Here is a 23,317-nt window from a genome sequence, read left to right as displayed (position 1 = left end):
GTGATAAAACTTTCGATTCATAATTAAAAATCAATCAAACAAAGCAATTTTCGTGAAATGCTCTTTATGACCAATCTAATCACACTACTTTTATTTTACCTTTTTTTTTCGACTTTCCTTCCACCCCAGACAGTGATCTCATGCCATAACAAGAGATACTCGCCACGCTGATACCATGTGTCCTATTTCATACTGGGCGTTCCCCGGGGATGGTAATTTAATAATGTATTTTTATTGTATTTCCTTTAAATATGTTTGTTGTACAATTATACGCCTGTCATTTCCGAGCATTGCACCCTCAAGCAATTAAAAACGAGCTCAGCCAGTATTAAATGCTTTTTTTATAGGCAATGGACGGGACTGTTGTCTCTGCAATGCAATGCAATGCAATGTAGTCAGGATTGTAAGTAGTACAGGCCAGTCAACGTAAATTGGTGGCTGGAGGAGACTTCCCTAAACAGTGCGTTAGTGGGTCACTGTGGTGGGATAGCTCAGGTATTAGGGAGCAGTGGCGTAGTGAGGTAATAGAAATTTTCAGGTAGCTAATGTGTCCCCCACTCGCACCCTATCCATGCACCCATGTTCCATGTATGTCGTGTAACTTCTGTTCTGTACATGCTAGAAAGACGCAAATATATTTGCGTCCAACCTTAACATGTTAACTATCCAGTCATGCAAAGAAATCCCGTTAATTAGGCTTCTAGGCATATGGTGCCAACGTCTTTACATGGTGCACTTCTGAAATTCGCACACGTTTTCTCCATGTTTCCTGGCCCAGTTGAGCTAGGCCCTTAAACGAGGCCTCTTTGCCTCATCTCTCCTGTCTCCGAAAGCTGTACGCATCCCTGACCCCTGCCTTACTTCCTGCCAGCGAAGCGGTGCCCGGCTCGGCCTGGACTGCCTGCCAAATTCATGTTTTGCCTACAGTTATCTGCTCAGCCTCCTCGAAAACACATTTCAGTCTAGTGAAATAGGTAAACATATTCCCGGCTGCAGAGCAAAGGGCCCGGCTTCCTGTCCTCCTTGCAAGTGATTTACTGAACCCGCTACCATGGTAAGCCCATGGCTCCGCACGTTGCACCAAGACTCGTATGCACGCACTAGCATTCAGTATTGAATGGCCCCTGCCCGAGAGACCTTTTACTTCAGACACTGCATCCTCCAAACATAAGATACTAGATATGCTATAGGTACAGGTTGCCCTGACATTCCAGACACCAGTCTCCTCCACTAGTGCTAAAGTCAAAGCCCCCAGTTCTCCCTAGTTTCACGTCATGCCAGTTGCGCGCGCATGCAGGTCAAGGGTTTCTGCTGATCCTGCAACTTTCTCTATGCATCCACCCACATGTGACGTTTCTTATGACGTTTCTCTGACATGTACAGTGCACGCCCATGTGTAAGCCCTTTTACACGCCTCCTGTTACGCACATGTGTTCTTATCTCTCTCTTTTCACCTGCTACGCCTACTGTATTGGATTCAATTGTAACGTTTTACTATATATAATGTGTAATGCTAATAAAATGTTGAATGTCCCTTCCTGAACCTTAGAGGTGATGGAACATGATATCCCATCCTCGAGGATCATTGTCCATTAAAGCCCGTATGACTCAGATACCACAGACTCTGCCTCTCATTTGAATGCGCTGTCTTGTATTGATAATTATACGGAAAAATGCACCGGTAAAATTTATTTACCACATAATTTGGCGCCCGAACAGGGACCCCCCCCTTCCCCACTCGCCGGTGAAGTCACGCGGCCTTTGACCCCTTCTACAGCCCCGACTGAAACCGTGCACGTTTGCGGGTTTTCCTGCTATCTTCCCTCAGGCCCACGAGGGAGACGGAGACTTCGGTCCGGCGTCCAGACGAGGCGGTGAGGAATGCGGAGGATCCCGACCAGAGCCCTAGTCGAGAGAGCAAGGTCCGAGGTGTCCGGAGGCCCACCTGTTCCGAAGCGCATGCGTGGTAGCGTGATGCGTGGCCGTCAGATGTCGTAGCAGTCCAGTCCAGTCCAGTTTCCGAGACCTTCAGTTTCTTGCTTCCCGGTGAGTACCGTTGTTGGGAACGCATCTAGACAGGTTCAATAATTTGTGCCCGGTAAAGACAGGTTTGGGTACACAGACCTGGTCCTGACGTGTTCGCTTAGGTGAATACGGTCCGACATGTCTCTTTATGGGACCGGTATTGTCTGTACTGTTTTAGCAGTGCATCTAGTTATTCAGTATTATCTCGAGATTTTTCAGAATATGTGTTTTCTGTGTTCCAGGTAATTTCAGTCCGACATGTTTTAATGTATTTTAATGTCGTGGGATGAATGATTGTTTACTGTTTATTACTGTGTTTATTGTGTTCACGTCCGAATCACTCCAGCCATGCCGCTGTTTTCGAAATTACGTCAGATAGGTACTAGGAAAGGGATACTCGAAGAAGCAGTTCCTGTCCCGCCTAGGGACACTCCAGGATATTTTATGTACCACAAACACGGCTTAGATGCTGTGCTGTATTTAGACTTATGGGTGGATTACACCAAGAATCTGGAAGAGAAGTTTAGATGGCCTGTCTCAGGGACATGGGATGCTGAATGAATCATGAGAGTAGAAGAAGCATTGTGGAAAAAGAAAGCCAGACAGTCTCAGAAAGATGCCATAGAATTGTGGCGTAAAGAATCGCATAGAAGAACAGAAAAAGCAATCAGAAAAACAGAGAAAAGTAGAGAAGAATCCGAAAAAGCCCGAGAAAAAGAGTTACTAGAAGAAGGAGAACAGGTCAGATTAGAACAATTAGACCGACCGCCAAAGAAATGCACTCGTTACAGGCATGTATCCAGTTCTTGCCGAGGGCCTGCCCAAGGCGACCCCGGAAGTACCCCGTAACTTGCCACCACCATTGGTTCCGACTAAACTCCGTCACAAACAGACCGCAGCAGACATTTTCCTTTCTTCCTATTTAGATGATGTAGCTCCAGCATATACCAATGAACCCGTACCACCCGCTAATAATGTACAGCAGCATGTTCCGGCTGATCAAGCCACGACCCCTCCACGCCAAGATTCGCTTCCCACACCTGTTGTCACTTCTCCTTCTGCTGCTGCTGCTGCTACTGGTCCCCCTATTATTGGTCCTCACAATCCTTTTGCGACAGATATAACTCAGAGTCCATCTCCGTTACATATATCTCTTCTACCCGCCATGACGTCAGGTCATGCCCTCGCTTCTGCTTCAGGAGGTGCCGTAGGAGGCCACCTTCGCACCCTGCCACAGTTACAACGAATGACAATCAGAGAATTAGCAACGCAACGTACTCCGAAAGCAATGACACATGAAAAACTTAGACAGTATATTACGGATTGTAGATATGATTCAGTACCTGGCAAGAAAGGAGACATGATGTTAGCCTCGTTACGTCTACGACGTGTTACAGATTATTTGATGTTATTACCAGAAATGCCAGAACATCTAGACAAAATATATAATTTTATTAGAACAGGGGAGAGGCCAGAATGTATTCGTGAAGCCATGGCATATCAGAAAGTTGAGACACAAGGTTTACTATTACGATTCTTAATTAATTGTTTGATAAGGGAACAAGATCGGCCAGGTGTTGTTCAAGAGGAGATGGATGTACTGACAAAATGGAGTCAGAATATTGCAGATTGTAAACATGATAAACAGAATTGTATAGATGCCATGTCCAGAAAGATCCGTAAAGAAATAGTAGCCATACATAACAGACAGAAGGCTGAAAAGGAAGCCGAGTCAGACAAGAATGACTCCTCGGAGGAGGAGGAAGAAACAGAGACTCCAGTAGAGATTGAGGATAAAATAGCGTACGTAGGTAGAGTGAAACTCCCTAAACAGTATTCTTTTGATAGACCTTTTGACAGACCAATTCGTCTAGAAAACAAGAAACGTTTCCTTTCCCCGATACCAGAGCAATGTTCTCTTGAACATGTATTTCAAGTTACTGATAAAATACTGAAAGAAAGAATAGGTTATCATGAACTTAATACCTTACGTGATCAGGAACTAGCCCGGTCAGCAGTCCAATGGGCTGGAAATGACAGTATATATAAAGATGATTCAGTAGCGCAAACATTTTTGAGCCTTACTCCAGAAGAACAGCGACTAGCTGGTATATACATGATCCAACATCTCATTACACTATATGAGAATCAGCAATCTGATCCAGGTCCATTGTATAATTTATAATTTATTGCAAGACTTACTCCTGAGAAGATGGAGAGGCCTAGGTACCGATTTAATTGATATCATTCTAGAACAACGTCATAAATACAGAACTTTCCTGACTCCACATCTTGTTTCCGTTCCACCCCCAGTAAGACTGCCATATCACCTAGACAGACAGAACCCCTTACGAGAAGTTCATCCTGTTCTGAATACAGGGGGTACGCTTCAACGCGTATTCGTATACACTCCTTTGACCAAAATGGAATTATTGGAAATGAAGAAAATAGTACCTCGTCACGATAAAGATCCTGCAGGATTCCACCGTGAATTAAAAGACATGTTACTTAGGGGAGATTACACGTATTCCGACATTCTTAAAATGTTAAAAGTATTGTTGCCAGCAGGGATTTACGAAAAACTGAAAGAAAAAGAATGGGAGGTGGGAGATAAAAAGATTATTTGGACTGAATTAGAAGACGAGGAAAATAGACGTACCCCAGGTTTAGGTCTTGGGGAAAAAACTAAAGCATTACCAGGATTATTAGTACAGGTTTTGCCTAGATTATTGACAGTTAAAAAGGAAGACTGGGATGCAATCTCAGCCTGCAAACAGAAACAAGACGAAGACACTAGTGATTTTTATTCCATATTCGAGAAATGTTTCATTATTAATAGTGGCCTGAAAACAAGTAGCGAATCATATCCACATCTTTTTGTGACCAAATTAGTAGAGAATTCCTTACCCCAGGTTAAGAACAGAGTATTGAAAGTCGAAAGTGCATGGCAAGCTAATACGCCTTCCCAAATGTTACAAATGTTACAGTACCACCAGAACAGAATCAGAGAGGAACACGATCATGAACAGAGACGTATGAAAGACACGAAAATGAAAGTACTAGTTGCCCAGTCTGTTCCAGCAGATGGTCAGAAGAGGGGTAACACGCAGAACACACAGACTAGTCATTCTGCAGCTCCTGTTAAAGGGAATTGCAATTACTGCAAACAGCCAGGTCACTTCATAAATGAATGTGCCGTTCTCAGACACAATATTGCTACAGGCAAAACGAAAGAAAGACCACGTCCGCCTAGACCAGAACACATTCAACAGAATATTCCACAGAATCCACAACCTCCACAGAATGCACAGCAACAGACAGTAGCTGTACCCCAACCCCAACCCATTGCCGCAACACAACACGTTACACAGCAAATGTACCAGTATGCACAGTCAGATTACCCCGATTATCAGCAGTACACATGAAACAGCCTAGAGAGGGAGGTTGGCTTGCCCCTTATCGAGGTTCCTGTAGATCAAGATGGCCCCTATGTACATAGTCAGGTATTAGGGAAAGACAGAAAATTTTTGATTGACACAGGGGCGAGCAGAACTACCATTAGTCATGACGAGGTTCCAGGGGCACCCCTCTCAGGCTCACAGAATGTTTCCCTTGGATTTTCAGGAAAGCCTATTGTTAACGAAGTATCAAAGCCAGTTCCCCTTGCAGTTGGTCCATTGTCCCGTACTACAGATTTATTGCTTACGAAATCATGTCCTGAAAACGTGCTTGGTATTAAAACGCTGAAAGCTCTAGGAGCTGTTATATGTTGTTCTCCTGAAGGAGTGAGATTATTCCTTTGTGATTTTAAGGGTCATTATGTGTTGAGAGATTTTGATGCAAGATTGAAAAATGTTCCACAGCATTTATGGGCGCAAGGTCCAACTGATGTAGGTTGTATGCACATTACTCCTTATCGTGTCACACTCAAGCAAGGTGTTGTACTGCCCCGAATCCGACAATACAAATTGCCCCCCGAGGCTGTAGCAGCCTTACTGAAAATTATTGACGAGCTCATTGCCCAAGGAGTAGTTGTAGAAACTGACTCCAATGTATGTAATTCTCCAATCATTCCGATTCTTAAACGAACTGACCCAAATGCACCTCCAGTCTATCGACTGGTGATCGATCTTCGAGAACTCAATAAATGCATAATACCACAGTACCCAGTGGTCCCAGATATTTTGTCACTATTGACTGCCATTGATTCCGAAGCTGCGTTCTTTACTGTAATTGATCTTAAGATGAGGAAAAAAACGCTGATTTTTAAAATTTTAAAACTTGAATTGTAATACTTTGCTCTGATCACCCCCTCACCTACTTGCACTTTCTGGCATCCTAGAACAGCGCTACTCGCTGCAACGACTCTTCTGGGCAGCCATTCTCGAGGGCGCGGCGCGTTAATCAGACATGCCCCCTCGGTTGACCACGCCCCCTCCAACATCCTTTCTGCTGCTATAAAGCATGTGTTTGGGTAGGAAGCGCAGCGGACGAGTGCAGCGGGCGCGTCGATTGCGCGCCTAAGGCAAGCCCGTCTGCGCCCGTCCGCGACAGGCCGGGACTAGGGACGCTTCACTCTGCCCCACTCATCACCTACACCCCGGACCTACTCCGTAGCTACCAGGGTCCCTGGCCCATCTCGGCCACAACCAGCTCACTCATCATCACTCTTGGCATAGCCTCCCCTACCCCCCTGTCTCACTCTCCTCCCACAGTCACTTCCTCTCCCACTATCCGTGGGACTGTTACTCCGCCAATCCCTAAAAACCTCACAGCCCTCTACCTCAACACCCGATCTGCCGTTGCCCATGCGCACGAACTTTCGGTCCTGCTGGACCTTCACACCCCCGATCTCCTCTTCTTGACCGAGACCTGGTTCTGAGACGACTCCCTCCCCGCACTTCTCTCCACCTTACCGGCCTCCTACTACGCCCTCAGGGCGGATCGTCCATCCGGCAGAGCCGGGGGCGGCGTGGCAGTCGTCGCACGTACCGATCTCCCCTTTCAAATCCTATCCCTACCTACCATTGCTACTACCGAATTCCTAGTGATCCGCACAGTCTCCACTTCTCCCCCCCTAACCTGCTTCCTCACTTACCGTCCCCCCCAGTCCCCCCTACAGTTCCTCCCCGACTTTCTGGAGGTCCTGGCCACTATCACTGTCAACAATTCATCTATATTACTCCTTGGCGATTTCAATTTCTGGCCTTCTGACCCCGCCGAATGTCCATCATCAAAGGAATTCTCCGAAACCCTCCACTCCCTCAACTTTATATCCAATGTCCACTCCCCCACCCACACTAAAGGTCATCAGCTTGACCAGATCTGGTCCCTGAACTGCCCTGTGGAGTCACTCTCTATCTCCCCTTGCCCCTGGTCCGACCATCACCTGATTTCCTTTCTCCTTCCCATTCTTCCCCCAGCTAAACCCCTTCGACCCAAAAACACCTGGGTCCGATCATGGAACCGTGTCAATCTCGAAAATTTCTCCTCCCTCCTAACTAACTCTCTCCCTTCTCTTCAGGGCCTCACCACCGCTTCCCAGGTTGATGCCATTAATCAGTGGCTCACTCACAGCTGCGACTCTGTTGCCCCGCTCAAATGTATCACCTCCAAACGCGACAAAGACGCCAATCGGTGGTTTAACAATGAGCTTAAAACCACCAAATTAACAGTCCGTCGTGCGGAGCGGGCTTGGAGAAGAAACTATTGCCCCACTTTGAAACTGGAATACACCAACATCTTGAGCCAGTACAAAAAAGCCATCTTGGAGGCCAAAACATCTTACTTCTCCTCCAAAATCCTAGCAGCAGAGAACCAGTCCAAAGAGATTTTTTCCATCGTCCACAACCTGGCGTTCTCGGACAGAACTACTCTTAAACCAGCCCCTTCCGAAGATCTCTGTCTTTCTCTTAATAATTATTTTATTCACAAAATTACCACCATTAAGGCCAACATCCCCCCTCCCTCCCCATCTTTTGTTGATCCACAATGTCCTCCCCCAAAAGGCGCACTGACCTCCTTTCCCCCTATCACTCGGGAAAGTCTGACCTCTGTGGTACCATTGATCAAATCTGGCTCTCCGCTCGACCCCTGTCCTGCCCACATCCTCCGTCACGTCTTTGTCTCTTGCCCAGACCCTCCCCTCCACCTTCTCAACAGTTCCCTCTCTCAAGGCATAGTTCCCAACTCCTTGAAATCCGCGGACATCGTGCCCATTCTGAAGAAACCGGGGGCAGATCCCTCTGTCCCGGCCAATTTCCGCCCCATCTCCCTTCTGCCATTTCTGGCTAAGGTGCTCGAGCGCCATGTCACCTGTGCTCTGAGTTCCTTTGTGGAGAAGCACGGTGCCCTTGCCCCCCGTCAAGCCGGTTTCCGCCCCGCACACTCTACGGAGTCCGTTGTTATGTCGGTCCTTGACACCCTCAGGGAGCGTATGGACACCAATCAGTACCAGGCTCTTGTGCTCCTAGATCTCTCAGCCGCTTTCGATACGGTGGATCACAACATCTTACTTTCCCGTATCGCAGCGGCGGGGATCGGGGGGATTGCCCTGGTCTGGTTGTCCTCCTTCCTGAGTGACCGCACCCAGGCTGTCCGCCTGGGTGACTACACAGCGGACATCCGTGGAGTTCAGTGCGGGGTCCCCCAGGGTTCCTCTCTCTCTCCCCTCTTGTTTAATCTGTATATTGCCCCTCTTATTTTCTCTCTTCAACAGATGGAGGTCACCGTATTTAATTATGCGGATGACCTCCAGCTGGTCTTCGATCTCTCTTCTCCTTCTGCTGCACTTAACTTTCAAACTGTCATGCTTCATATCAGGGACTGGATGAACCACAACCATCTTAAACTCAACCCTGATAAAACCGAACTGGTGTTGACGGGTGGTTCATCCAGCCCCTGGTCCCCCCTCTTTTGGCCCCCCTCTCTTGGTCCTTCTCCTGTTCCCTCTCCCTCAGTCAAAACTTTAGGCATAAAACTCAACTCCCAACTCACCCTTCACTCCCAGGTTAGCTCTGTGGTATCTTCTTCCTTTCTCTCACTGCGTACTATACGCAGGGTGTCCCGCTTCTTCACTTTCTCTGCCCTCAAACTCATCATTTTGGCCATGGTGGTGTCCCGCCTGGACTACGGGAACGCCCTGTATGCCGGCATTCCCGCATACAGCCTGCGTCGCCTCCAACAAATACAAAACCAGGCGGCCCGCCTGGCCTTCAATCTCCCCAAATTCCACCACTCTACCCCTCTCCTGAAATCACTGCACTGGCTCCCCGTGCGAGCTAGAATTCAATTCAAGCTCGCATGCATTACCTTCCTGGCCCGAACCAGTTCGGCGCCAGCCTTCATCTCCTCTGAGATTGTCTCTTATGTCCCTACTAGGGCTCTACGATCCTCCACTCAATCCCTCCTCACCATCCCACGCTTCCGGAGAAAGAAGTGGGGTGGATCTAAATTTGCCTTCCTTGCCCCTACCCTCTGGAATTCCCTTCCCCTTGAACTCCGCTCCATCCCCCTCTATTCACAATTCCGTAGACGCCTTAAAACTCATCTTTTTACAAAATCCTTTGACTAAATGTTCTGTCTGACCTCCCTACCTTCAACCTCAGTCCCCGTTAGCTACAGCGCCAAGAAGCCGCTGGTAAACGTGCGCTCTATAAAAACTTTCAAACTCAAACTCAAACTTAAGAACGCCTTCTTTAGCGTCCCCATTCATCCCGATAGCCAATACCTTTTCGGATTTTGTTTAAATGGCCGAAGCTTCAAATTTGCACGTGCACCTCAAGGGTTCACAGAAAGTCCTAGTATTTACAGCCAAGCATTGAAAAGACAACTAGACAGTATTCACATGCCTACTGACACTGCTCTATTACAGTATGTTGATGATCTACTGATCACAGCACGGACCGAACGTGACTGCGAGCGCGCGTCACTGACAGTCTTGTATTTTCTGGCCGAAAAGGGGCCCAAGGTGTCCCCTTCGAAGCTCCAATTCTGTGCCCAGCAAGTGGTATACCTTGGACACTTGCTGTCCAAGAGGGGTAGACAGTTGACACCAGATCGTATCCAGTTAATTGCACATCTGCCACAACCCAAGACACAAAAGGAAGTATGGGCTTTTATTGGCCTCACTTCGTACTGCAGACAATGGATTCCCCAATATGCTTTTCTAGCCAAGCCACTCATACAGTTGACAACACAGGAGGCAGCGACTTCGACTGTCCTCCCTTGGACTCAGGAACATACACAAGCTTTTAATGAATTGAAGAAAGCTTTATGTCAAGCACCAGTTTTAGCGACACCATGTTACAGTAAACCTTTTACACTTTTCGTCACAGAACGTGATGGCACTGCATTATCTGTTCTCACACAAGATCAAGCAGGACACCATAAGCCTTGTGCTTATTTTTCTAGTACATTGGATCCAGTAGCCCAGGCTCTGCCTGCGTGCTTGAAATCAGTTGCAGCAACAGCTCTAGCCATCAGACAAAGCGATTCAATAGTGTTAGGACATCCCTTGACAGTACAGGTTCCACATTCCGTGGAAGTTCTTCTGAACCGTACCCAGACTCAGCACTTGACCATAGCACGACTGACAGGTTATGAACTGACACTGTTCCAGAACATAGAAATCAGACGCTGCAACATACTTAATCCTGCCACATTGTTACCCTCGGGTACAACAGATCCAGCACCACATGACTGTGTAGAAGTCATTAATACAGTGACAAAGCCCCGACAAGACTTGACAGATATTGCATTGACTGATCCAGACCTGACACTTTACGTGGATGGTTCATGTATGAGAACAAGCACAGGAGAATTAGTGGCTGCATATGCAGTGACCACTGAAACTGAAGTCATAGAAACACACCGTATTGACACGCTATCTGCTCAAGCTGCAGAGCTCATTGCTCTGACCCAAGCATGTATACTAGCCAAGAACAAGAAAGTAAACATATACACAGACTCACAGTATGCATTCGGAGTCGTTCACAACTTCGGAGTCCTTTGGGAAGAGAGAGGTTTTTTAACTTCTCATGGTACCAAGATCCAGCATGGTCCCCTCATTCAAGCCCTGTTAGAAGCAATACACTTGCCTACAGCCATAGCCATTATGAAATGCAAAGCACATACCAAAGTCACCGACACTATTTCCCAGGGTAACGACCTGGCAGATCGTACAGCCAAACTCACAGCTCAGACAGACATTCCGACTGACATGACAAAGACTGATAACTACACTGACACATTGCCTGACAGTTAAGGATCCCACTCTAGATGTACTCGACATACAGACACATGCAACCCCAGACGAAATCAAGAAATGGACTGAACAAGGAGGGATCCAAACAGATCAGGGATGGATGACGAAGGGAAGAGCCACATGGTTCCTCCCCGACTCTATGGTTCAAATCATCATTAACACAGCACATAGTCCAGCACACTTAGGAGAGAAAGCAATGTTAGACAGTTTACAGAATCTCTGGTTCAACAAACATTTATGAGCAGCAGCAAAACAAAAAGTGCGTACTTGCATGATCTGTTGTCAGTTTAATCCAGGAAAAGGTGTCCCCGTGGAACAGGGTGGATTTCATCCTCCTGACTATCCTTTTGAAGTCCTCCAGATGGATTATATCCAGATGGACCGATGTCGAGGATTCAAGTATGTCCTCGTAGTTGTATGTGCTCTTTCCCGATGGACAGAAGCATATCCAGTCCCCGATTACACTGCTGTAACCACTGCCAAACAGCTGGTACGTGAGTTCTTCCCACGGTACGGTTTGCCCCGTGTCGTGTACTCTGATAATGGACAGCCATTCTCGTCCGAGCTCATGAAACAGGTATCACTCCTGTTAGGTTACCAATGGAAGTTCCATTGCGTCCGACATCCTGAAGCCGCAGGTCTCGTAGAGAGACATAATCAGACTCTGAAAACACGCCTAGCTAAAATATGTGCCGAGAAAGGTGTAGATTGTATAGTTGCCTTGCCAGTTGCACTCTTTTACATGCAAATGGTAGCTCATTCTAGGACAGGGCTATCCCCGTATGAGGTGGTCTTCGGTAGGCCTCCGAATATGTGGGGGACGCCTATGCCCCGTAAGATTACTGATGTCGACAGTTCTATGCTGACAGATTACCTGGCCTCCTTGATGTCTGCACTACAATCTTGTCGTTCACAGGTCGCGGCTGCCTTTCCGGACAACACCCAAGTAAAACCGCATGAAGTCCGCCCTGGTGATCTCGTCCTTGTGAGGAACTTCGACAGGAAGAGTCCGCTGGAACCCAGATGGAAACAGCCAAAGTTGGTCTTATTGTTAACAAGGACTGCAGTCAAGCTGGAAGGAAGAAAAGGTTGGCTGCATTCGAGCCATGTGAAAAAAGTTCACGGACTGTGTCCAGAAACTCCGTTTAAGGACTGCCCACTTTCTGACTCTAAACTCCCCCTGCTAGAGAAAACTCCAAGAGGAGTATCGCTTAAAGTTAAGGTCTAGTAAGTCAGACAGCGTTTAATTGTTTAAGTCCCCCTCGGGTGAAGCGGTTAGACAGGTTTCTGACATGTATAGAATAGACCCAAGTAGTCAGAGAGATAGGCGTGACGAGAAAAGAAAAAAGTACTGTAAAGTTTTGCACAGCAGATGCATAATTGCCTTGATCTCGATGTTTCTTCTGAGTCTTACGATTATATGCATTAGTCTAATGTTACACGTTTTTTTTCCCTCTTGATTCATATGTACATGCTTCCTCTAATGACACTGTGGAGCACACTTTTAGTGATCTGCCCCCACATGAACTATCCTATCGTTTAGCCATGCGCAACAATACATTCATCCGTATGTTACACCATTCACACCAGACCAGCAATGCCACTAATTGCTGGGTATGTGGCCGACTCCCTCCCTACCAGAAGTACAAGGGAGCTCTGCCCCTCTTTCCTTATCCGTTCACACATAATGGTTCGTGTGGTGCATGGTTTACTTTAATGTCCTCCCTAGATAGTAAGTCCACGGTTTCCCAAGGCAATTGGATATGGGGGAACCTGAATACAGTCATGAATAAAATATGTTTCCCAGACAAAGAAGGTCTTCCCCAAAGGACAGGGACCGATCTAGAAAATGAAGTGTATGGATTAGGTAATTTTACACTTAACCTCATGATTCTGAATGTGCAGTCTGAGACTAATTCGGACTTGCCGTCTATTACAGTTTTGCCAGTGAAAGGTGAATTATGCGTCAGAAAGAATGGTTCAGTACATCTAGGACACAGTGATTGTAATACTGTTGTCGAATTCAGTGATAAAGGAAAGTCTACTTTCAAAAGCTTCCCGCCATTCTTATTTTATATGTGGTCAGACAGCCTATGTACATCTGCCATTGGATTGGGATGGGACGTGCTATATTGCGTTCCTATTGCCACCTGTTTTCCTAGCCCCGCCTGATTATCACAGAAATCCAAACCTTGTGCATGTAAGACAAAGAAGGGAGATCAAGACCCCGATTGTCGACCAGACAGAAACCACATGGGAGCAATATACAGATTTCAATAAAGGATTCTTTTTCTTTGTAGGTCCTGTCCAGAATAGTAAATTGATACTCAAATTGACTAGAACTTTAGAGGCAGTAGTGAACGAGACTACTTCTGCTTTAGGTAACCTGACCGAGGAACAGTCTGCTATGAGACTTGTTGTTCTTCAAAATCGCCTTGTCCTTGACGTCATCCTGGCAGATAGGGGCGGGGCTTGTAGAGTCATCGGATCCAGTTGTTGCGTGTTTATTCCTAATAACGCGCCATCCGTGTATAAGGCCATAACTCGGCTTCATGAAATAGCTCACCTGATACACCAGAATCCAGGCTCCTGGACTTGGTCCGGTTAGTTTTGGAGTGTAATATCCGCCTGGGGATGGAAATTGTTATCATTCCTAGGAATAATATTGGTCATAGTATTCAGTTGTTGTCTCTGTCTGCAATGTGGGCCAGCGACTTGCGGCTTGTGCGCCACAGCTTGTATTCTCCGTCCAAGTACACGTTTCCGCTCCCGAATAAAGAAAGATGAACAAATGATGCTTTATGAACAGATATATGGTCTCATGAATATAGATATATCCTAAAGGGTGTAGTAGGGTCCAAGGAGGGAATGAGGTAATAGAAATTTTCAGGTAGCTAATGTGTCCCCCACTCGCACCCTATCCGTGCACCCATGTTCCATGTATGTCGTGTAACTTCTGTTCTGTACATGCTCAAAAGACGCAAATATATTTGCGTCCAACCTTAACATGTTAACTATCCATTAATGCAAAGAAATCCCGTTAATTAGGCTTCTAGGCATATGGTGCCAACGTCTTTACATGGTGCACTTCTGAAATTCGCACACGTTTTCTCCATGTTTCCTGGCCCAGTTGAGCTAGGCCCTTAAACGAGGCCTCTTTGCCTCATCTCTCCTGTCTCCGAAAGCTGTACGCATCCCTGACCCCTGCCTTACTTCCTGCCAGCGAAGCGGTGCCCGGCTCGGCCTGGACTGCCAAATTCATGTTTTGCCTACAGTTATCTGCTCAGCCTCCTCGAAAACACATTCCAGTCTAGTGAAATAGGTAAACATATTCCCGGCTGCAGAGCAAAGGGCCCGGCTTCCTGTCCTCCTTGCAAGTGATTAACTGAACCCGCTACCATGGTAAGCCCATGGCTCCGCACGTTGCACCAAGACACGTATGCACGCACTAGCATTCAGTATTGAATGGCCCCTGCCCGAGAGACCTTTTAATTCAGACACTACATCCTCCAAACATAAGATACTAGATATGCTATAGGTACAGGTTGCCCTGACATTCCAGACACCAGTCTCCTCCACTAGTGCTAAAGTCAAAGCCCCCAGTTCTCCCCAGTTTCACGTCATGCCAGTTGCGCGCGCATGCAGGTCAAGGGTTTCTGCTGATCCTGCAACTTTCTCTATGCATCCACCCACATGTGACGTTTCTTATGACGTTTCTCTGACATGTACAGTGCACGCCCATGTGTACGCCCTTTTACACGCCTCCTGTTACGCACATGTGTTCTTATCTCTCTCTTTTCACCTGCTACGCCTACTGTATTGGATTCAATTGTAACGTTTTACTATATATAATGTGTAATGCTAATAAAACGTTGAATGTCCCTTCCTGAACCTTAGAGGTGATGGAACATGATATCCCATCCTCGAGGATCATTGTCCATTAAAGCCCGTATGACTCAGATACCACGGACTCTGCCTCTCATTTGAATGAGCTGTCTTGTATTGATAATTATACGGAAAAATGCATCGGTAAAATTTATTTACCACAGTAGCATGGGCAGGGCACAGGAAAGTCGCGCCAGGCGCAAAATTCTTAGGGGCATTCTTAGGGGCACAAAAGTTTCAAAGAATAGTGGAAGGATACTTGCCTTGCCCCAGGTAAGGGCAACCCACGCAACGCCGCTGTTAGGAACGGCCCACAAAGCCTGGCCTTGAGGGTCCCACACATGCTGCAGAGTCTGGTCAGCACGGCTATGTGCAGGAGAGCTTGGTGCACAAGTATTAACCCTTTCGATGCTGATGACTGAGTGGTTCCGTCATGAGTCATGGTTGGCGTTTGCTCATAACGGAACCGCTCTGTCATGGCACCCACCCTTTTGGGGAGCACTGGCGCTCCCCCATGGGTGTCTGATCTCTTCCGCTGCCACCCCTGACCCCCTATGGGAATCCCATGACGTCAGCGCGCACAGCGCACGCCGACGTCATCAGGAAGTACCAGACGCTCTGAAATCCATTTGCTTCCAGGCAGAGAGAACACGGTAGGTTTCTGTGTTCCTGTGGGGGTTTGCACAATGCATCGAGGCATCAGGGGAGAGGAAAGATTTTCCACTCCCTTTGATGTCTCTTTGCAGGGCATTTCTGCTTCACTATCGCGCACAGCGTCACGATCGTGCAGCGGAAATGCCCCCACGAGCATCAGGGATTAATTTTATTTAAATGGAAGCAACCCTTTGGGCAAGGGTCGCTTCCAAGGTGGAGCATTTTTTATTTGATGTTTTTCTGACCCCCTAGGGGCAAATCGGACCGTTTTTTTTTGGCTGTTCTGCCCCCAGGGGGAGGGCAGAAAACCCCACTAGCCACAAGGATTTTTTTGGGGCCATCAGTAATTAGATGGAAGCGACCCCTTGAGCAAGGGTCGCTTCCAAAGGGGTGCATTTTCTTCTTGATGTTTTTAGCCCCCACCTCCCCCCAGGGCATATCGGCCTGTTTTGCCCCTGCGGGGGGGGGCAGAAAAAAGGGTCACTTCCAAAAGGGGAGCATTTTTATCTTCATGTTGTTCTGCGCCCCCTGGGGGCAAATTGGCCTGTTTTTTCAGCTGTTTTGCCACCATGGGGGGCTGAAATCCCCACTAGCCACCAGGGTTGGTCTTTGGGCCATCAATATTTAGATGTAAGCAACGCGATGGAAGCGACACCTTGGACAAGGGTCGCTTTCAAAGGGGAGTATTTTTTTCTGGATTTTTTCTGCCCCCCCGGGGGGGGGGGGCAGAAAAACCCACTAGCCACCAGGGTTTAATTAATTTAATTGGAAACAACCCCTTGGGCAAGGGTCGCTTCCAAAAGGCTCGAAATCGGTGATGTTTTTTTCTGCCCCTACCCCCCTGGGGACAGATCTGCCCGTTGTTTTGGCCTTTCTGCCCCACTGGCCCACTAGGCATTGTGTTTATTAGTGTGTGGAAGCGAACCCCTTGTCAAGGTTCGCTCCCAAAGTGGATTATAATTTGTGGATGTTTTTTCTGCCTGCCACCCTGCCGCCCTCCTTGGTGTCAGTCGGCCCTTTTTTTGGCCTTACTGCCCCCGGGTATGGGGGGTGCAGAAAACCCCAGTAGACACCAGGGATTTTCTTTTACAGATAGGTCAGTCAGGCTATGTTGCATGGTGAGAAGCAGCGTTTTAACCTCATCCCTGGGGGCGAAACCGGCGCCGCCTCTCCAACTGACTGGATCGAGTCCTCTGAGGGAGAGTGCGTGGCAACTTTCTTGGCATCAAACACCAGTCTAGGCTGGCGGCTATCCGGCTTCCCCATGGGAGCAGCGGAGAAGCATGGGCGTAGGGAAGGAAGTTTCAGAATCTGTGATCTACTCCTCTGAGGGTGACCTCGTATCTCAGAGAATCGCAGGGATTCTTGGCAATCTTGGACAGGGGGGCCTCAAATCCAAATCAATACATGAGGGCAAGTCCTCCTTGATAGCTGTATTTTTGTGACCCCCTGGGTTACCAGAGAGCCCCTCATCAACAGATAAGGGACGTTGTTCAAACGAGGATGAGGGCCTATGCAATAAGATCCAAGCAGCGCCCTCTACTGGTACACTGAACAGTAGCATATCAGCGCCCACCAGGTAGCGGCATGTCTTCAACAGCGGCGGATCCACGCAGTTGGAATGCACAGTAGTCTGTACTCGGATGAGTGCCCGTAGACCCACAACAGTTGACTGCTTACAGCACACGTTCAGCTCCGCGTCACAGGTATAGCGTGGGGCGTCCCCACAGCAGTTGGATGGTCAATACACTTTGCTGTATTAGGCCTCACAGCAATGGGATACTGGCAAACATGCCTCTCTGCAACGAGTAAAGTAGGTTGGCCCCGTTACCTCTGAGGCGCAGTACGGTGGGTCAGTATGCAGTGGGGGGGGGGGGGGGATCTATGGAAATCAGGGCTGCGTTCCTTATGGCAAGCACAGCAGGCTCCGCACGACCTCCAAAGGCCGCCAGCACCCAGTGTGAACCTCTCACAGCGTCTAGTACAGGATCTTCGGAGCTGGGGATTGGAGTCCGCTCGGCAGGTGTTCAGCACTCAGGCCCCCGCCAGGTGTATCGCGAGCCACTCACACTCGCTGCACTCTGAGCTTTTCCACTCACAGAGGGTTTCTGTCCCATGTCCCCAGGTCAGAAGAGCTCTAAAAGGCCCGGCAGGGCAACATCCCCTTACTTTCTTCCGAGCGCACCAGCCGCCGGGGGCCTGCCGACCATGTGGGCTCCACGGACCTAGAGTGCCTCCCACAGCCGGGCAGAGTTCCAGGCGTGAGACGGCGTTCACCTTGCTCTGCCATTCAGCCGGCCCTGGTGTCCGCAGGGAGATTCGTCCGCCCTGACAAAAGGCTCCAGAGGTAGCTGGTGGGTACAGGGGCAGTTTCCAGGATCCGAGAACAGTATTCGAGGCAGTGACAGGATTACTGTAGGATCACGCTGCCAAGCAGCCAGAGCCTCACTGGCGTGCGGCCATCTTGGTCATGCGCCAGTTAGCGCCCCTCACAGACACAAATACATTCTATTGGAGTTTGCAACTTGAGAGCGTGCTTTATTGGACCTTTGTTTTTCGTTTAATTGTCCGGCGTGTCCCACAGGCATAGCGCACCACATCCTAAGGGCACTGGAACACCGAAGGGATATTTGACTGTGGAGAGAGATAGATATATATATTATTTTTTGAATTGTCTTGATGCCAAAACAGTATGGAGATTTAACCTGTTATTTCCACATAAATGTAAATATAAAAATGAATTTTAACATGAATATACGAGAGTATAAAATTGAGCATGCATATTTATATCATGTTTTAATTACCTTTGATGAAATGATTCTTTCTCCTATTTTCATGAAAAAAGATTGTCCAATCATGAAGCAGCACTGTGCACTTTAAATAATCACTGTGAATGTTGTTGCGCTGTCATGTGATCAAGGCTTAGTGGTGAAACGTTATGGCGACAGCTGAATAAAGATTAACAGCATCCAAGAAAGTTTGGTCCGTGTCTGTGTCCACAGGCGTGGTCGTGGGAGAACGAGTGCGCGAGGAGATGGAGGTTGCTATATACACATATATATATATATATATTCACTGAAAAAACCATAGGTTATAGACCATATATAGTTAGGAATTTGCATTTACAAAACCTTGAAAATTCACTGAAAAAACCATAGGTTATAGACCATATATAGTTGGGGATTAGCATTTAAAAAACCTTATTTTACTTGCACAAAACCATTGAAATTCCATATATAGTTAGTTGCACTAACTATATATCGCGCACCCGCAATCCACTGCTAATGATGTCACATATTACATCATTCACGACATGGTCAGTTACATCACTGATGACATCTCAAATGACATCACTGATGACATCACTGATGACATCTCAAATGACATCACTGATGACATCACTGATGACAACACCCAGTGACTGTATGTTTCTGTAAAGTTAAAATATGTCTTACATATTGAAAAATGAGTGGATGTATAAGTGTCTGGATGAAGGATTTAGTAGGTGCATGACTGACTGTATGAGAGAATGATTAAATGTGTCTCACTGAGTGCATGGGTTAGTGACTAAACTGTCTTAATTTGTGCATCATTATATATGTTGTTCTGAAAACTGCTGCATGTTTAAATCAGTAGCTATATGTGTAACTATATGGGTTATTGAATGGTTGCCCAAGTATTTGTATGGGAGACTGAGTATGTGTGTGGGTGGCTGGGAGGTGTATGACTCTGTGCATAGATGTGTGAGCAGTTGATTCACTAAATGTATGGGTTCAAAAGTGCATGTGGAAACAGCTGTATGGACAGTTGACTGTGTGCACGAGTGTATTGGTTAGTGAATGGATATCTCAGTGCTACATGTCAAAGTAAGTACATATGTAAAACAAAGTCCATGTGAGAGTTGACATATATAAATAACTGTGCATAAGAGCCAGTGAATGTGTGAGTGGCTGTATGGATCATTGTGAACTTGTATCAGGGATTGTATAAGACAGTAAATATGTGTTAGTATATGTTTGAATAAGTAAGGTGTGTATAACTGTATAGTTGAGGAAATGGAGGTGTGATTGATTGTTTGCATAACTGACTAGGTGTGTGAGTAACTCCATGGATAAGTGACAGTCTGTGAGTGTCTGTTTATACTGATTGTATCTAAGGTTATATTAGAGTCTGAAGATGTTCATTGTATTATCACATAAATGATATCATCAGTGATGTGATCAGTGATGTCATTTGAGATGTCATCAGTGATGTCATCAGTGATGTCATTTGAGATGTCATCAGTGATGTCATCAGTGATGTCCATGACCATGTCATGAATGATGTGATATGTGACATCATTAGCAGTGGATTGCGGGTGCGCGATATATAGTTAGTGCAACTAACTATATATGGAATTTCAATGGTTTTGTGCAAGTAAAATAAGGTTTTTTAAATGCTAATCCCTAACTATATATGGTCTATAACCTATGGTTTTTTCAGTGAATTTTCAAGGTTTTGTAAATGCAAATTCCTAACTATATATGGTCTATAACCTATGGTGTTTTCAGTGAATTTCATTGGTTTTTTAAAAGCTAATATCTATAGCTGTAAAATATATTCTTTATTACGTGACGTATCACATAGCCGGTGAGACGCCTCATGACGCATTGCATAACCATGACGTATCGTCTCTGCAGCGCAAACAAAACCCGTAACGTAAGCGCGCCGGAGCACGCTTACAGATATATATTTTTTTAACCTTAATTAGACAAAATCCACACGTGCACATATCTTGAGGCCTTGCAAAGGCACATCAAACAAGCAGTCCCTACAATTTTGCCAAGTTTGGTGGAAATCTACTCCTTTAAATTTTATTTTACTGTTTCTCTTGATTTTCCCCTTGTTACGCTTACCGGAACGCTACCCGGTATGCAAACAAACGCTCCAAAAACCCAATATGTCAGACTCCCGTTACGCTGCCGGTTAGCTGCCCGGTTTTTTTGCCCCGTGGGGAACTTTAATAGCCCCCTCATCAATCCTAGGGGTTCAGGAGGGGTCTACCTTACCCCTTTCCTTCATTTACACCTTTTTTTTTCCACCTCTTGTCTCTCGATCCCACCGAGAGACAAGATGGCGGCCGCTCCGGACTGTTTAGAATGTTAACAGCCAATCAGCTTCTCCTCAGACTCCCGTTACGCTGCCGGTTAGCTGCCCGGTTAGCTGCCCGGTTAGCGTACCAAGACGCGTCTCTACGGCAAAAAAAAATCGGATTTTTTTTTGGGGCCCCGCGTGGCTCTATAATATCCCCCTCATCAATCCTAGGGGGTCAGAAGGGGTCTACCTTGCCCCCTTTCCTTCATTTCCCCCTTTGTTTTGGCCTCCTCTTGTCTCTCGATCCTACCGAGAGACAAGATGGCGGCCGCTCCGGACTGTTTAGAATGTTGACAGACACCGGAGAGCCAAATCAGCTTCGCTTCGCAAAGCTCCGTTACGCGAAAAGTACGCGAACCGGAGCGCTGCCCGGAGCGCTGTCACAGATATATATCTTGTTTTGAACGTTAATTTCTCAAAATCCACTGGAGCACATATATTGAGACCTAGCAAAGGCACATCGGGCTAACAGTCCCTACAATTTTGCCAAGTTTCGTGCAAATCCATTCAGCCGTTCGAGCTAAAAGTGAGGCCAACCGCCCTATGGAAATTAACATGGGAAAAACGCGTTTTGGGACCCCCCTTTTTTCTCGGCCCCTCCTTGACGAACCCCCCCCCAAATTTTCAGGGGCTGCTCAGAAACAAAATGTGCCATTTTCCTGAAAATTTCAGCCAATTCCGTCCACAAACGCCAAAGTTATTAGACATAGAATTTTCAAAAATCCCATAGAGAAAAAATCCTAACTATATATACCTGCTGCTATCGCCAGTACACATACACACACACACACTAGCTTACCCGCCGCGCTTTGCTGCGATCTCAGAAGAAAGGAAATTTAAGGAAACTTGTTACGATAACATTCAATTCACATAGTGTCATTTTTATTGCAACGTATTCATTTTAATATGGAAAACATTTTAAAGTGTTATTTTAATTCTGTTTATTGATTCAAGTGCTTGTGGATACAGTAAAGGCCAGGCGGTCCATGTATAACCATATGATACCTCTCAATACTGCGAATCTCAAGCAATTTACTAATACTAGCCCTAAACCCCAACCAAGGCCCATCCCCCTCCCTCTCCACCGGTGTGTATTACATTAAGAACAAGATTTAAAGCGCATTTTGTGATTCAACTGTAATACAAGGTTTCCCACAATGTACATAGAAGGGTGCTTCCCTGAACATATCGTCCTCCACTTACCCCTCTTCTGATTGGTGGTCAGACAAAGATTGTACCAGCGTCTTCCATGCTTTTGCGGAATCCAGTGCTTTCTCATTATTCAAACGTCGTGCCTGCTGAAATCTAATAACACTCTCGATACTAGCCCATTTATGCAGCTCAGCCTTCCATCTCCTGCTATTGGGACCCTCCTTTGATTTCCAGTGCATTGTGATTTCCCTTTTTGCTAGCAGTAACCCCATATCCACGAATTTACTTGTCACCTTTGTCTTGGAAGTATGAAGGAACTAATGCAGTATACATGTTGCCATGTCAAAATTTAAGTCTCGCTCAGAGATTGCAATCAATATAATAAAAAACTCCCACTTAATCCCAATAATCCCCCAGTTTAGGACACTTCCACGGCATGTGTTCCAGCTCCACCCCGTCACTTGTGCACCGAGGGCATGCCTCCAAGGTCAATGTCTAAGTGTAGCAAAATCTACCTGTGACTCCCTATGTTCTGCCTGCATGCAATATAAATGTAGCACACCTGTGGTGAATCAGCCCTATTTATCTGGTCGTATTTATTGGACATTTTTGTGATTTTTTTTATAGGGAGAAAATAGTGATAAAACTTTCGATTCATAATTAAAAATCAATCAAACAAAGCAATTTTCGTGAAATGCTCTTTCTGACCAATCTAATCACACTACTTTTATTTTACCTTTTTTTTCGACTTTCCTTCCACCCCAGACAGTGATCTCATGCCATAACAAGAGATACTCGCCACGCTGATACCATGTGTCCTATTTCATACTGGGCGTTCCCCGGGGATGGTAATTTAATAATGTATTTTTATTGTATTTCCTTTAAATACGTTTGTTGCACAATTATACGCCTGTCATTTCCGAGCATTGCACCCTCAAGCAATTGAAAACGAGCTCAGCCGGTATTAAATGCTTTTTTTATAGGCAATGGACGGGACTGTTGTCTCTGTAATGCAATGCAATGCAATGTAGTCAGGATTGTAAGTAGTACAGGCCAGTCAACGTAAATTGGTGGCTGGAGGCGACTTCCCTAAACAGTGCGTTAGTGGGTCACTGTGGTGGGATAGCTCAGGTATTAGGGAGCAGTGGCGTAGCATGGGCAGGGCACAGGAAAGTCGCGCCAGGCGCAAAATTCTTAGGGGCA

At 46.5% G+C, this 23,317-nt stretch overlaps 1 protein-coding gene across 2 annotated transcripts in view; it reads right to left on the bottom strand.

Annotated features, from left to right (window-relative positions):
• The window catches only part of MALT1 (MALT1 paracaspase), a 619,135-nt gene that overhangs the window by 468,803 nt on the left and 127,015 nt on the right, over positions 1–23,317 (bottom strand). The window lies entirely within an intron of this gene.

This window comes from Lissotriton vulgaris, chromosome 3_1 (genome assembly GCF_964263255.1).
Source record: "Lissotriton vulgaris chromosome 3_1, aLisVul1.2, whole genome shotgun sequence".
Classification (NCBI taxonomy): Eukaryota; Metazoa; Chordata; class Amphibia; order Caudata; family Salamandridae; genus Lissotriton; species Lissotriton vulgaris.
The sequence above is the reverse complement of the archived record's forward strand: the minus strand, read 5'-3'. Positions and strand labels throughout refer to the sequence as shown.